A 12,537-nucleotide genomic window follows, 5' to 3' on the forward strand; every position below is an offset into this window, starting at 1 on the left:
GACTCCTGGACTGGCATCAGCTGAGGGAAGACCGGTGGCCTTGATGGCACAGTCATCCCTCCAAGGGCTGTTCCAGCAAGGAGAGAACACCTGCAGCTCTTGCAAGGGCCCCTTTCAGGAGGAGCTGAGGTCAGCTCCTTCTCAAGCCTTGGCACCGCTCCCAAACCATCCTGCTTTTTCTACCCTCTCTAACCACGCGAATTGTTCCACAGCAGAAGCGGTAAGGGTCAAGCCATGCTGAACATTAACTCTGACTGAGCTTTGGCTCTGTCAGAGGTCTGAGGAAAAGAGGATTTTCTGGGCTGTAAGGACAGAGGTTACTCCTTCTGAATGAAATAGTCCATGCCAAGAATGCTTTTCAAATATTTCTAGTATTTTTTTCTGGAATAAATAACATGAATAACAATATTTTCTACCTACTTCTGAAATATCATACTTTTTTCAGCATATGAACTTAAAGTATTCATATCACAAGGACTATTTGTGTGCTGCAGTGCTGAGGCAGAGGAGGGTCAGAGATAGGGATCACAGCATCTCTCTGAATTAAACTGGTGGGGCACATCCTAGTCAGAGTCTCTTTGTCAGAGCCCAGGCTTAGGCGAGGTGGGAGGCTCTTTGCGTCATCTGACTGTCCTCAGCTATTGTCCTTCTTCAAAACAGGAGGACTGCCATAAGCTCACAGATCAGCAGCAGGCACTAAATCAGGGTCAGAATCCCCTGCCCATCTACCTCTCTCTCAATGTGAAGGATAAAATCAGCGACCAGGACTTTAGAGGTAATAATACTCCTGAATTGCATTTAACTTTTAATCTTGGTAGGGTTCCCTTTAGGACTAGGTAAATAGATCGATTCAATGCACAAATCCTCTAAAGGGCCAATCCACCTAAGAGTTGATTTTTAACAGTTAAATTTTTGAAGGCCTTAGTATATCCATCTGTATACAGGATCAAAACCAGGATGGTGGAGGATATTAACATGAAATTACCTGCTAAGTGTTTCTGTAGAAAGTGTCAGAAATCTAAACTTTGCAGACACGTTTAGATGTAAGGGGACAATTCACTCTTTGTATTCAACACTGTGAAATGAAGAGTGAATAAAATGGCTGTTTCAAAGTGTGGTACTTTGGAAACCAGTATGTCTTAAATTGGCTAGTATCAGGTTTTATTCAACTATTTTGAGCCTATACTGCTGTAATCATTCTGTTGTGTGCTTTTTCGTTTCAGAATGGGTAGAATTCACTCCTTATGAGGTAGGGTTCCTGAAATATGGTGCCTTCATTCGTGCAGAAGATTTTGGTAGTGAGTTCTTCATGGGTCATCTGATGAAGAAAATCCCAGAATCCAGAATCTGCTTTTTGGAAGGTGATTTGTCAATCTAGGGAAACATAATGCAATTTATTATAGTCCATCCTGAGCAAATCCCTCTTCTGAAGTGAAACACAGGGGTTTTTTTTATTATTATTATTTTGTCTGCTAAAAAATATGGTAAAATATTAGAATTGTTAATAGGTCATCATCTGCATTTTCTCTGCAATTCTTTTCAGCTGAACAGATTTATTTGATGTCATATAATGTTATGTTTACTGACGAGGCCTTCCTAATATTTATGTGTCTTTGACAGCATCAAATGTTGTGTAACATTGCAGTAAATTCAAATCACAAGTCTGTTTTTAGACTGAGACTCTAAAATACAGTCTTTTATCCAAAATGTTGCAGCTGCAGCAAACACTGATTAATACTCTAGGATAGCACTTCTATTTTGGATTGGCAGCAGGTCCTAATAGATAGCATTTTTCTGTCTTGCAATAAAATTAGTAAGAAATATATTTTTTTTTCTTTGCAAAAGCAATCTCTTGCCTCATTGGTCTTCTGACTTCTATCAGTTGCATAAAGGAAGTTTCAGGGGTTTTTGGAGAAGTTAATATTTTTTTTTTTATTATTTTTTTTTTACCTGTGTGGAGATTTCACTAGAGTTCACAGTGAGGCACAAGAAAGCAGTTTGCAGCTTAAAACCTCCTGTTCCCTGAAGAAGTCAAACAAAGTGCCCAAAACTCCTCTTCTGTGGTCAGAAATGTCAGCAGGTCACTAGCTCCCTTTGAATGTGTCTCCCCTTGGCACTCCATTCATCGCTCCTGTAGAGCAGTGCTGGGACTTTTCTACCCCAATTCCCTGCCAGTGACCCGGAGTCCCCTCATTCAGCAAGTGTTATTTACTCCCATGACACAGTTATTCCAAAGCTTTTCAGCAAATGAAGCAAATGATTTCGCACCCTGACCCCTGAACAGAGCAGAGACTGACTTAGGTAGGTCCTGCAGCTCTTCCGTGCATGGCTGAGCCCATTCTTCTGCCCACAAGCTGCTATTACTGTGGTCAGGCTATAACCAAGTTGCTCAGGTGTAGCTTTTTCCATCCTTCACTCAAATTTTCCCCAAACTGCTATGTTTAGTTCCACAATTTGGAGGGTACAGGGACATGCCATTGCACACCCACCACATGTAATCACAGTGGTTGTTTTCTTAGCCTGAAAGATTGCAGATAGATAGCAGCCTGGAGTGCCCTTAAGTTCACTACTTGATTTATGTATTTTTTTAACCATTTAATGTAAATTAGTAGAGGGAAGAACTTAAGAATATAGCCCAAATACACCCCACCCTCCAAATCGGAGGAGGAATCAAAAGTTTCATACATTTACAGTTCCTATTTTCAAAACCTTCAAGTCAGCCTCCTCGTTCTGAGGGAGATTGCTACAGGAATCTTGAATGTTTTCTGTCTGGCAGACCTTCATGATAACTGCATACCTGTAACAGGGCTATGCCCCTAATAAGTAAAACCTTTAGAATTATCAATACTGGGAATTTGGGAATAGGAAATGTTGAGGGCAAGTAAAAATATTAGATTTACTTGACACAATGTTATTTGCCATATAACAAAAACGAAGGTGTTAGCAGATAGACTGAAAATACTACCAGTCCTGCTCGTATATACCAATAATTTGAATTCTTTACATACACTATGCGTTCATATACTGATACAGAAAGATAGTCCCTTTTTATTTGCCCACAAGGATAATGTAATAAGAAAAGTTTGCTGGAGAATGAAGAAGGTAACAAGGATCATTATGAATGAAAATGCTTCTAGGTCTTTACTGGTTTTCTTTCTACCAAATATATTCTATACCACAGGGATCTGGAGCAGTGTATTTTCTTTGAATCTTATGGATGCTTGGTATATATCTGTTCATTCTGAAGACTTCTGGCACAAATGGACCCAAGACAAAATTACTAACATAGGTGGGTTACTTTTATACAATAATGTTGTTTCTGTTTCTCTCTCTCTCTCTCTTTTTTTTTTTTTTTTTTTTTTCTCTCTCCTATGTGCTGCTGTTCTCTCGCTGAATTTTTCAAAGCCGTTGTGGAGTTCCCTCTTCTGGGCTTTTTGTAATCCATATGAAAAAACAGGAGGAAATTAATGCTATGTATTACCGCACAATAATCATTTTAGTTGTGTGAGGAGAAGAATCCATGGGATCTGTCACAGGAAAAAAGGGGGAAATGGCCTTCATACAAGCTATTTTCAGAGCACAGGGGTAAAACTGGGGAAAAAATGTCCCTATATAATAAGAGAGCCTGGAGGCCTCCCCTAGTGATCCACAGGATTACATTTTGTCTCTTTAAACCTGAACTGTGGAATGAAGCTTCACAAAAAGAAAAGAAAGCACTATTCTTTTCTGTCTGGAGTCTACAAAGCACAAAGACAAACTTAAGTACTATTGTAGGTCATTCAAAATGACTCATAAGGATGAGATCTGCAAAACTTGCTACCAAATTAAGAAAGATCTGCAGGGTAGGATTTCAAGGGGAAATGTATAATAAACATACTCTAGAGGGGAAAAAAAAAAAAAAAAAAAGGATGAAAAGGAAGAGGAATGTAGCAAAAATGGTGATTTATTTTATCTTGCACTTGTAGGGGTTGTTTTCTGATTGTTAAAACAAGGAGCTTTTATTTGCTAGTAAGAGACATTGTGTTTATGCCTATTTTATTTGTGTGGTGGAGAGATTATCTGTAATATGAAGTAGCAAAGGAAGACAGGGTAAATGCAGGATGCAGTAACAAGTAAAATCAAAGAAAAGCAAAGTAATTTATAGTAGAAGAAATTGATTCATTTACAATACAAACAAGACTTTTACCACTATGGACTGAAAATAAATGAATTTTTTCAAACTTAGCTGAAAATTGAGATTTGTGGAAATCATGGTAACAAAGAGAGCAAGAAGTCAAAGTTTTCCCAAACGTGTTAAAGCAGATTATGATTGCATAGATTGACCTCCACAGTGATAGCACATAAAAGAACTGTTATCCTTTCTTTTGCAGATGATGAAACCCTATTCCCTACAAGACCAAATGAGCTGGAGACTCGAGTGGTTTGTCCCACTGGCAGCTTTTCAGACATCTTCCGAGATGTCGTCATGTTACGTCCAGCAGCTTCAGAAATCCCTAACTTCCTAAAGGGCCTCCAGATGAACAACAACTACCTAGAGAGCCAGTTTTCTACATGGAAAGGTATGGTAACAACATCCTGGTTTTAGGCATATTTTGAACTATCCTTTAAAAATGAAATGATGCTGAAGGGATTATTAAACTGGCTTTTAGTTATGTTCCCATTCTCTGATAATATTTAAAACTGTCACTGAAAAAGGTGAATTTAGTCAGTAGGAGAGGCTTCAAAAATAAGTTCCTAAAAAATTCATGAAGACTAGCAACTGATAGGCCCTGATCAGTCAATCAGCATACATCTGCTGCCAGCCAGCCAGCTACACATTTATGGCATGGTTCTGGTGCCATCATACGATGTCTCTTGCCCAGACAGTACTCAAGGGGTATTTGATGGAGCCTTGTTTCAAGTTATCTTCTTACCTGTAAGCAAGATATAATGTTTATAACGGTATTCTCTGTTGCACCATTAGGAATCTGTACTGGGTCTCGTACCAGATCTTCTGTGTTCCACAAGGAGCTGTGGCTGCCTACCTTAACGTCTTTGTGCCTGTTCTCACAGCATCAAACATTTTCAGTATTCAGCCTGTTGAGACAGTGAGATGTTATTTTAATTTTTCCTCTATTAAAGAATTTATCCTCATCGGTCACACACAAAACTAAGGGATGGAGTTAATTCTGTTCTCCTGACCCTCAAGTTAACCCCTTTTACTTACATGAAAGCAAAAGAAATTGCAAAGTAAATAGTGGAAATAGGAAGTCAGATGAAGAATCCAGAAATGACTGTACAGTAGCTATCAGCTATGGGTCAGAAACATACAAAAAGCTAATTCTCCTTTTGGCAATAATTGATTTTCTTCAGCATACAGATGCATCTCTTGTATTGAGCTCCTCCTCTCAAAAACTAATCCTTCTTCTCTAGACTGTGAGCTTGACTCTCGGCCCAACCACCTGACAGGAGCAACAGACTATCTCATTTTGATTGATACAGCATTTGCCTTTGCCACCAGTTACCCACCACTTACAAGACCAGAAAGGAAAATGGATGTCATTTTGCATTTCAACTACAGCTCAGGTTCCCAGACAGGGGTGAGCCTTGTACATTCTTCTTTACTGATATCTCTGCTTCATCATTCAGTTCCCAGAATGGCCAATCCTCTACTCATAGAAACTCTTTTTTCAGTATCTGTGCAGCATTAATAAGCTAACATTTTGCCAGGGTCACATGCATTTATTGAGTAGTACTTTATTATCAGTAAGTAGGCATTTAGTAAACTGAATCTGCCCATTTTATAAGTAAATGTATTCTTGTTGATCTGCAGTCAGTTAGATGTAGAATGGATACAGCTACACACATTTAAATTTTTAATTATTTTAACTACTGTAACACCTAATCTGAAAAGCACAGGGTGATTCAGACCACCTGCTACTTGGCCTTCCAGAGCTTGGTTTCACATACAATCTACAACACCTAAATTAGGTACATGCCATAATCTACCAGAACTTGGCCCTTACTCCACAAGCAATCACAGCAAAATTGGGTTTGGACAAATTCAAAGTGTTCCCAGTATGTTCTGATGTGTTTTTTGTTTGTTTGTTTGTTTTGTTTTGTTTTCCTATTATGGCAAACCAGCCTCTGAAAGAAGCCTCTAAGTACTTTGCAAACCAAGGAATTCCTTTCCCTACTGAGGTGCCAGATGATCAGGAAACACCAAATCTGAAGGAATGCTACATCCTTGGTGACAAGGAGAGTCCAGAGACCCCTATTGTGATATTTTTCCCTCTAGTAAATGACACCTTCAGAGAATACAAAGCACCTGGTAAGTTTACAGCAATTCATCATATCATCAGAGGCTGTAGGCTTCTATTTTTTCTTTTTTACTTTACAATATCTGTTGTTCAGACCATCCTGTAAACACTTGCAGATTCAGACTCCCTTTTCTTAGATTTGAACCATATCAGGGGGATTAAAATACACAAATTTTCCTCAACAGTAGAGCAGCAGCTGGGATCAGCCTTGAGCATAAATGCCCCTCTTCAGGTTTGGGTTTTTTGTGTGTGTGGATTTTTTGTTTTTTCATGGGTAGGTTCTAGAGATAAACAGTGAAAAGTATATTCTGTTTATCTGTGATGGCAGAAATTAGCAGTGCTATTTCCTCTCAAACCTCTCATCCTTTCCTGTTAGAGAACACTCTTGGGAATCTAAGGATTTCATTGTTTAAAATCATTTCCAGGCTTACTGTTACACAGATAACCTTGAAAACAAAAGTGTGAACTGGTGAAGCGATGAAAATATAGCACTGAGACATGCAGACAGTTTCTGTTTGCTTCAGTGGGTTCTACTTTGAAACTTAAAAGAGTTTAAAGAGCAACATTGCCGGTCACTTCAAAACAGACAAATACTAAATTCTGGTACCGTATGCCAGATCTACATACTACCCCTGTTGGTGCCAAAAGTCTCAGTTACTGCTTCTCCAGATGCTAAAATCCCTAATTCATGGTATGAGAACACTTACTTTTTAATCACTTCAAGGCCCCACAGTATACTGAAAACCAAAAGATAGATGGACACCTGAGAGGTTAGTTTCTGCAGTTGCCCTTTGTAGGAAGAATTAGAAAATGAGAAAAGGAGACAGAACTAAAGCAGGATTATCTCTGTTGAATAACTTCTCTGTAAACTCTGTGAGGGAGTTTACCTCCCTCTCAGCTCAATAATTAGCAGAACCTAAGGATGTTGTTCCTAACTCTGCTACCTACCTGTATGTCAGATGGTATGCAGGTGCTATATGGCAACATAAATCATCAGAGAGTCTCAAAAGGGGTTTTAGTGGGTGTGTAGGTGTATGCAAAGACCTGCATGAGATCTGTATACTTATATGCATAAACTTGAAGCAAGCCTGACTGTTTCAGTTGGTGGCTGCAAGCTGAGAGAACAGGTCCTTATCTGGCCATCACACTTCAAGTCTCAGCTGAGCTGAGAAGGGCTTGACATGTCACAGAGTCACAGAATGTCAGGGATTGGAAGGGACCTTGAAAGATCATAGCAGCTGAGATCAGCTGTTGTTCTGACTTATGGTGACTTATTAAGATGCTAAAAAAATAAGGGAGGAGATGCACATTTTATATCTTCTGCATCCATAAATTTTTTGAGATTTGTGATCCCCGGATAAGTTGTGGATATTTTTCTCCCAGTACCAACAGCCCACTGCAGAGGTCCCTACAAATATTTGCTCTGTGAGATCTTGCAAATAAAGTTCTGCACTGCATTCTGCATTAGCTTTGGATCTGCTCTCTACTGCTAAGTGAATTAAAATAAGTTAATGGAATTTGTTTTCAAATTATCATATGTGATGGGTCTAGCATTTGAAGAGATGATGCTTGTGAGACTACTTGCCTAATTATTTTGCTTCAGTCAATGATATGTGTGTTGATAATACTGGGGTAATGAAATGGGCATGAAAAGTGTCCCTGCCAAAATTCAGTGATTCAGGGACTACTAGGTTCAGTCTCATTTCTGACCTTACATAAGGCCTGTATTTTTTTTTATAGTAGCAGGTAGCTCAAGGAAATTACAGTAAACATTCATGCCATCTGCTTCTGGGTTCTATCCAGATAATGGCTCAGTGAAGTCTCTGAGTTTAGACAATAGAATAGTTTTTTAGGTCTGTTTTCTGTATCTTTTACAAATTCTTCCCAGTATGCAACAAGAGTCATTGTAGCAGATTGTGCTGGGTTGAAGATAATCTGTAAGGTCATTGAAAAGGGAGAACTGCCTTTGGAAAGTTTGAACCACAGAATTGCACATATTTACAGCAGTAAGGGAAATAATAAGATGTGGAGACAAAGAAGGAACAGAAAGTTGCTTGGAAAGAAACTCTGCTGCAATGAAGTCCTTGCTGCAGTTACCTGCTTTGGGAGAAGGCAAAGAAAGAGGGAAAGAGTAAATGCAATTTTCTTGCCCCCTTGGCTAGAAATGTAAGGTGCTGCGATGTCTGGGAGGTGGCAGCAAGGGGAGGCTGGGGGTGCATCAGCACTGAGGGTGACCTGGGGACCAGGCTGCTGGCTAATCCCAGGGCTGGAGGATGATACAGGGTGGAATGCAGCCTCCCACCCTGTGCTCAAAAGAGGAGCTACTGTACTTGTTATCCTTGTCCTAGCAATTCCATGAGTACCCAGAACAACCCCTGCTCCCCTCACCACCACCAGCTTCCCCACACCCTGCTGCTAATCAAATATCCCAACAATAATATACCTCTGAAGTGATCAATAGTGTGTTCGTGCCCAAGAAACACCCTGACCCTAATCGCTTTTTTGCTTGTTAACCAAGTCCCTGTTTGTCATTTAGGGGTGAAACGTAGTCCCTCAGAGATGGCAGAGGGTGATGTTGATGTTGCCAATACCTGTGGTCCATACTACATAAACAATCTGAGTTATTCAGAGGAAGATTTTGACAAGCTGGTGAACCTAAGTTACTACAATGTCCAGAATAATAAAGACTTGATTATTCAGGCCTTGCGTACAGCAGTAGAGAGGAAAAAGCAGCAAAAGAAACAACAACCACTGCAGAAACCACCTGGTGGTGAGGGTATGTGTGCGCCCAAGAGACAGGGATCCCAGCATCTAGCCAACAGCACAGCCCTAGGGAATATGAAATAAAATATCTACGAGTCCTGTTAATGAAGAAGAAAAATCACAAGGATCTTGATTAGAAAGAGAAAAGCTAAAGAATGCTAAGAATGCTTTGTTTGTCATCAGAAACGCTAGAGCCTGTCTGCCAGTGAAGGAAATAAACACAGAAAGCAGAGCTTTTCCTTAATAAATTAATGTGCTTCCCGCGTTGACAACTCCAGGAGAGTGGCTAGGTGAAGCTGCACCACGCTCTTAATTGCAGAAGTGACCTTTCAGGCCAAGGCTGAAATCTGTGGACAAGAGATTGTGAGGAAGTTGATGCTGGCAGTGTTTGTGTTCTACCTGTGCTATAAAAAGAGAGGATTGTAAGTCCAGAATTGTAACAGAAAACAAAATCCATTGTTTCGAAGTGAAAACCAAGAAGACAGCTATTTGTAAGCTAAGGATTCTTTATGTGAATGTAAATAAATATTAAACTTTATATAATAAAATACTTTTTTTTTTTTTTTTTTTTTTTTGGAGTCAGAGTTAACGGAAATAAACGTTTGGTGTTTTTGCAGCAAATATATGTTAGAGCAATTTCTTTTAGGAGTTTCTTCCTGTACCAGAGAGATGACTTGAACAACATGCAAACTTAGCACATAGCTCCTGAAAAAGTACTGAAGAAGAAATAACACTTGCTCCAGACCTAGATGTGAAGTTTCCCAGGATCCTGGGATCATTTGAGTTTAAGGATAATTTAAGGACCATTTCTACAGCAACTGACTGATTTATTTCAATAGACCAGATGTAAGTGTTACTGATATACATTGAAGATTTAAAAGTTTAAACTTTTTTGAGACATTACATTTGAAAAGACATGAGAAACATAGGCACAGCTGACCTAAAATTGTATTCTTAATGTTATCCAAATGTGATTTTTTTTAACTTGTTGCAGAGTAATCCAGTGGAAGTAAGCAGACTATTAACTTTCAGCTTTCTTTGATGGTTTGGTTGTCCTATTAACATGGTTCTTTCATATGAGCAGTCTGTTTTCCTGAAGCAGATATAGCAGGTCTAATACCATTTAGATAAGGAGCTGGAACCTCATCTGAACTCTGTAAAGTGCTCATCCACCCGTGGGAAGTGGGAATCAGGCTCTCCTGGAGCACAGAGAAAGACATTATTCTGTGTGGAGAGAGTCCAGGAACTTTAATTTATCTGCAAAACAAAATATAAGCCATTTATAAGCCTCTCCATTATATTATGCAGGAATAGATTTGAGAGGAATATGCAGAATGGGAGAAAGAGAGGAACAGTTCATTTGATTATTGAGCAAAACAGATAGAGCATCTCTGATGGGTGGGAGAGAGGCATGAGATTCTAATTGCCTAAGTTCAGTGTTGCTCTGTTCTCAATGCTGAACACAATTGCAGTGCTGTGCTTTGACAGATGGAATCCCAGGTCTCTGTTTATCCTTTTTCTAATGTAAGTTTAACTGCTATTCAATGTTATTGAATTATTTATTCAATGTTATTGATTGACATGTACCTACCAGCCTGCAGCCCCTTGGTATGTTTCCTACAGGCTTTCTTGATCATCTGTTCTGCTGTCGTTTATTTTAGTAAGAGATCCTGTTGTTGTGAGTTGAAAATGGAAGTCTTAGAAATCCCTCTGCCCTCAAAGTCTTCCCCAGGTGGTGCACAGAAATGTAACCCTTCTGTCTCCCACTTAGGTCAGTGCACAATTACCTCTCAAAGTTTGCTGCAGGAGCCTGCACAGCTCCTGTATGGGCTCTGTGCCAGGGTTTTCCTCCTATGGAAACCAAGGAGTGAAGGTGGCAGTCATGCTGATGCATGCTGGCTTTCATCGCAATATTGGACTGGACGTAGCCAAAGGGCACAGCCAGACCTGGGAATCTGGAAGCACTCCCAGTTACCCATATACAGTTGGAGCTTTATTGTCTGAAGGGCAAATTCTCTCGCTGACAGCAGGAAGCATCTAGGCAGGAAGTCCGAAGACAAGCAGAGCTAGATGTGTGAGTGCAAACACCTCCTGGCCCTTCCTGCAGCTTTCCAGCTGCCACGAAAGGGTCACAGAGAACAATGGACACTTTGCCCCATTTCAAAAAGTATACAGCGGGACTGAAATGATAATTCATTGCTCTGAGTTCCCTATATTCAACAAGAATATAGAGGAGAATGATGGGGGTAAACAAAGGGGTAATTTTCTGTCTTTTAAAACAGGACCCAAGGGGAAAAAGCAAAACTGGTAAGCCACAGACTCTAAGTTAACAATGTAAAGTAGTCCTTCACACACCATGTCAGTATGCTATAGACTGTTTTGTCTCTGGATATTGCTGTTGATAAATGTTTATGTGGGTTCAAAAAAAAAATTTTTTTTTTTTGATTGTGCATTCACTGGGCAGTCTTTAAGGGCTAAAAAAATACAGGGGCTCTGCATCTGCCTCAGCCCTGCACTGAATCACCAGTTTGCAGAGGCTGGGAGGATAGCCTGAGAAAGTATTGCAACACTCTTGCCTTTTTTCTGTGATGCTCTCCAGTCACCAAATGCTGTCTGCTATAAAAGACTAGTGAGTAGGTGGCCTGACCCCAGACCTAGGTTTTCCACAGCTCAGATATTTTTGAAAATAATAAACGCTCTGGAGCATTTGGAACTGCTGAAAATGTGGTGACACAAGACTGGTTTAAGAGAAATTACTACACCATGTTAGCAACACACAATATTGCTCTTTGCCCCATAATGCTGACAGTTAAATAGACTGCTTTACACCCAGCCACAAACCATTTGAAGAGGGAAATCACCCTCTGTCCAGAAATACTGAGAAAACAGACAAAAAACAAACAAACAAACAAAAAAAGCAGTTAATAGAAGCCTGAATGCATCAATGAATTCAATCCTTCATGTGAACGCAAGTGTCCTGGCATCTACCATTTCAGATCATCTTATGGAAACCAAAAGGTTACTTGTAATGATGTCAGCTGAAAGAGACCTGAGGTAACAGGGGAAAGATGGAAGTGCACTGATAGCAATTACATTTAGCAACCTAGGGGGAAAAGTCATAAAAATGAGAGGAATACAAAACCAAACTACAAAAAAAGGGTATTTCAAGAAATGAGGAAGCTGGCCAACATACCCTACACAAAGTGGTATAAAATCTTTAGACTCAGCATGGAAATTGCAACAAAGCATTGCAAAACACATGCACAGCCCTAAATAAAATGTGAAGCAAGGAGCCAAGAAAAGGCAGGGTGGCTGAGCAGTATTAAAGCCTAACCTCTCTTCTTTGAGGAACAGTGTGGGGAGGAAGCAGACAGGGAAAGGGCACATCTAAACCTGCTGGTGCATTTACAAAAGAGCAAGAGCACATAGAGAGAAGGTAATATTCATGATGGAAATTAGAAGGAAGGGAGGTAAA

At 39.8% G+C, this 12,537-nt stretch overlaps 1 pseudogene across 1 annotated transcript in view; it reads left to right on the forward strand.

Moving 5' to 3' along the window:
- The window catches only part of LOC311210116 (cytosolic phospholipase A2 epsilon-like), a 42,099-nt pseudogene extending 32,953 nt beyond the window's left edge, over nt 1-9,146 (forward strand). The window contains exons 17-23 of the transcript in view: nt 661-775; nt 1,224-1,361; nt 3,182-3,289; nt 4,371-4,559; nt 5,413-5,579; nt 6,124-6,310; nt 8,836-9,146. The product of the transcript in view is annotated as a cytosolic phospholipase A2 epsilon-like (transcript). The remainder of the gene's footprint in view (nt 1-660; nt 776-1,223; nt 1,362-3,181; nt 3,290-4,370; nt 4,560-5,412; nt 5,580-6,123; nt 6,311-8,835) is intronic.
- The last annotated feature ends 3,391 nt before the right edge of the window (nt 9,147-12,537 follow it).

Source organism: Netta rufina, assembly GCF_964035555.1.
Source record: "Netta rufina genome assembly, chromosome: 5".
NCBI classification, from domain to species: Eukaryota; Metazoa; Chordata; class Aves; order Anseriformes; family Anatidae; genus Netta; species Netta rufina.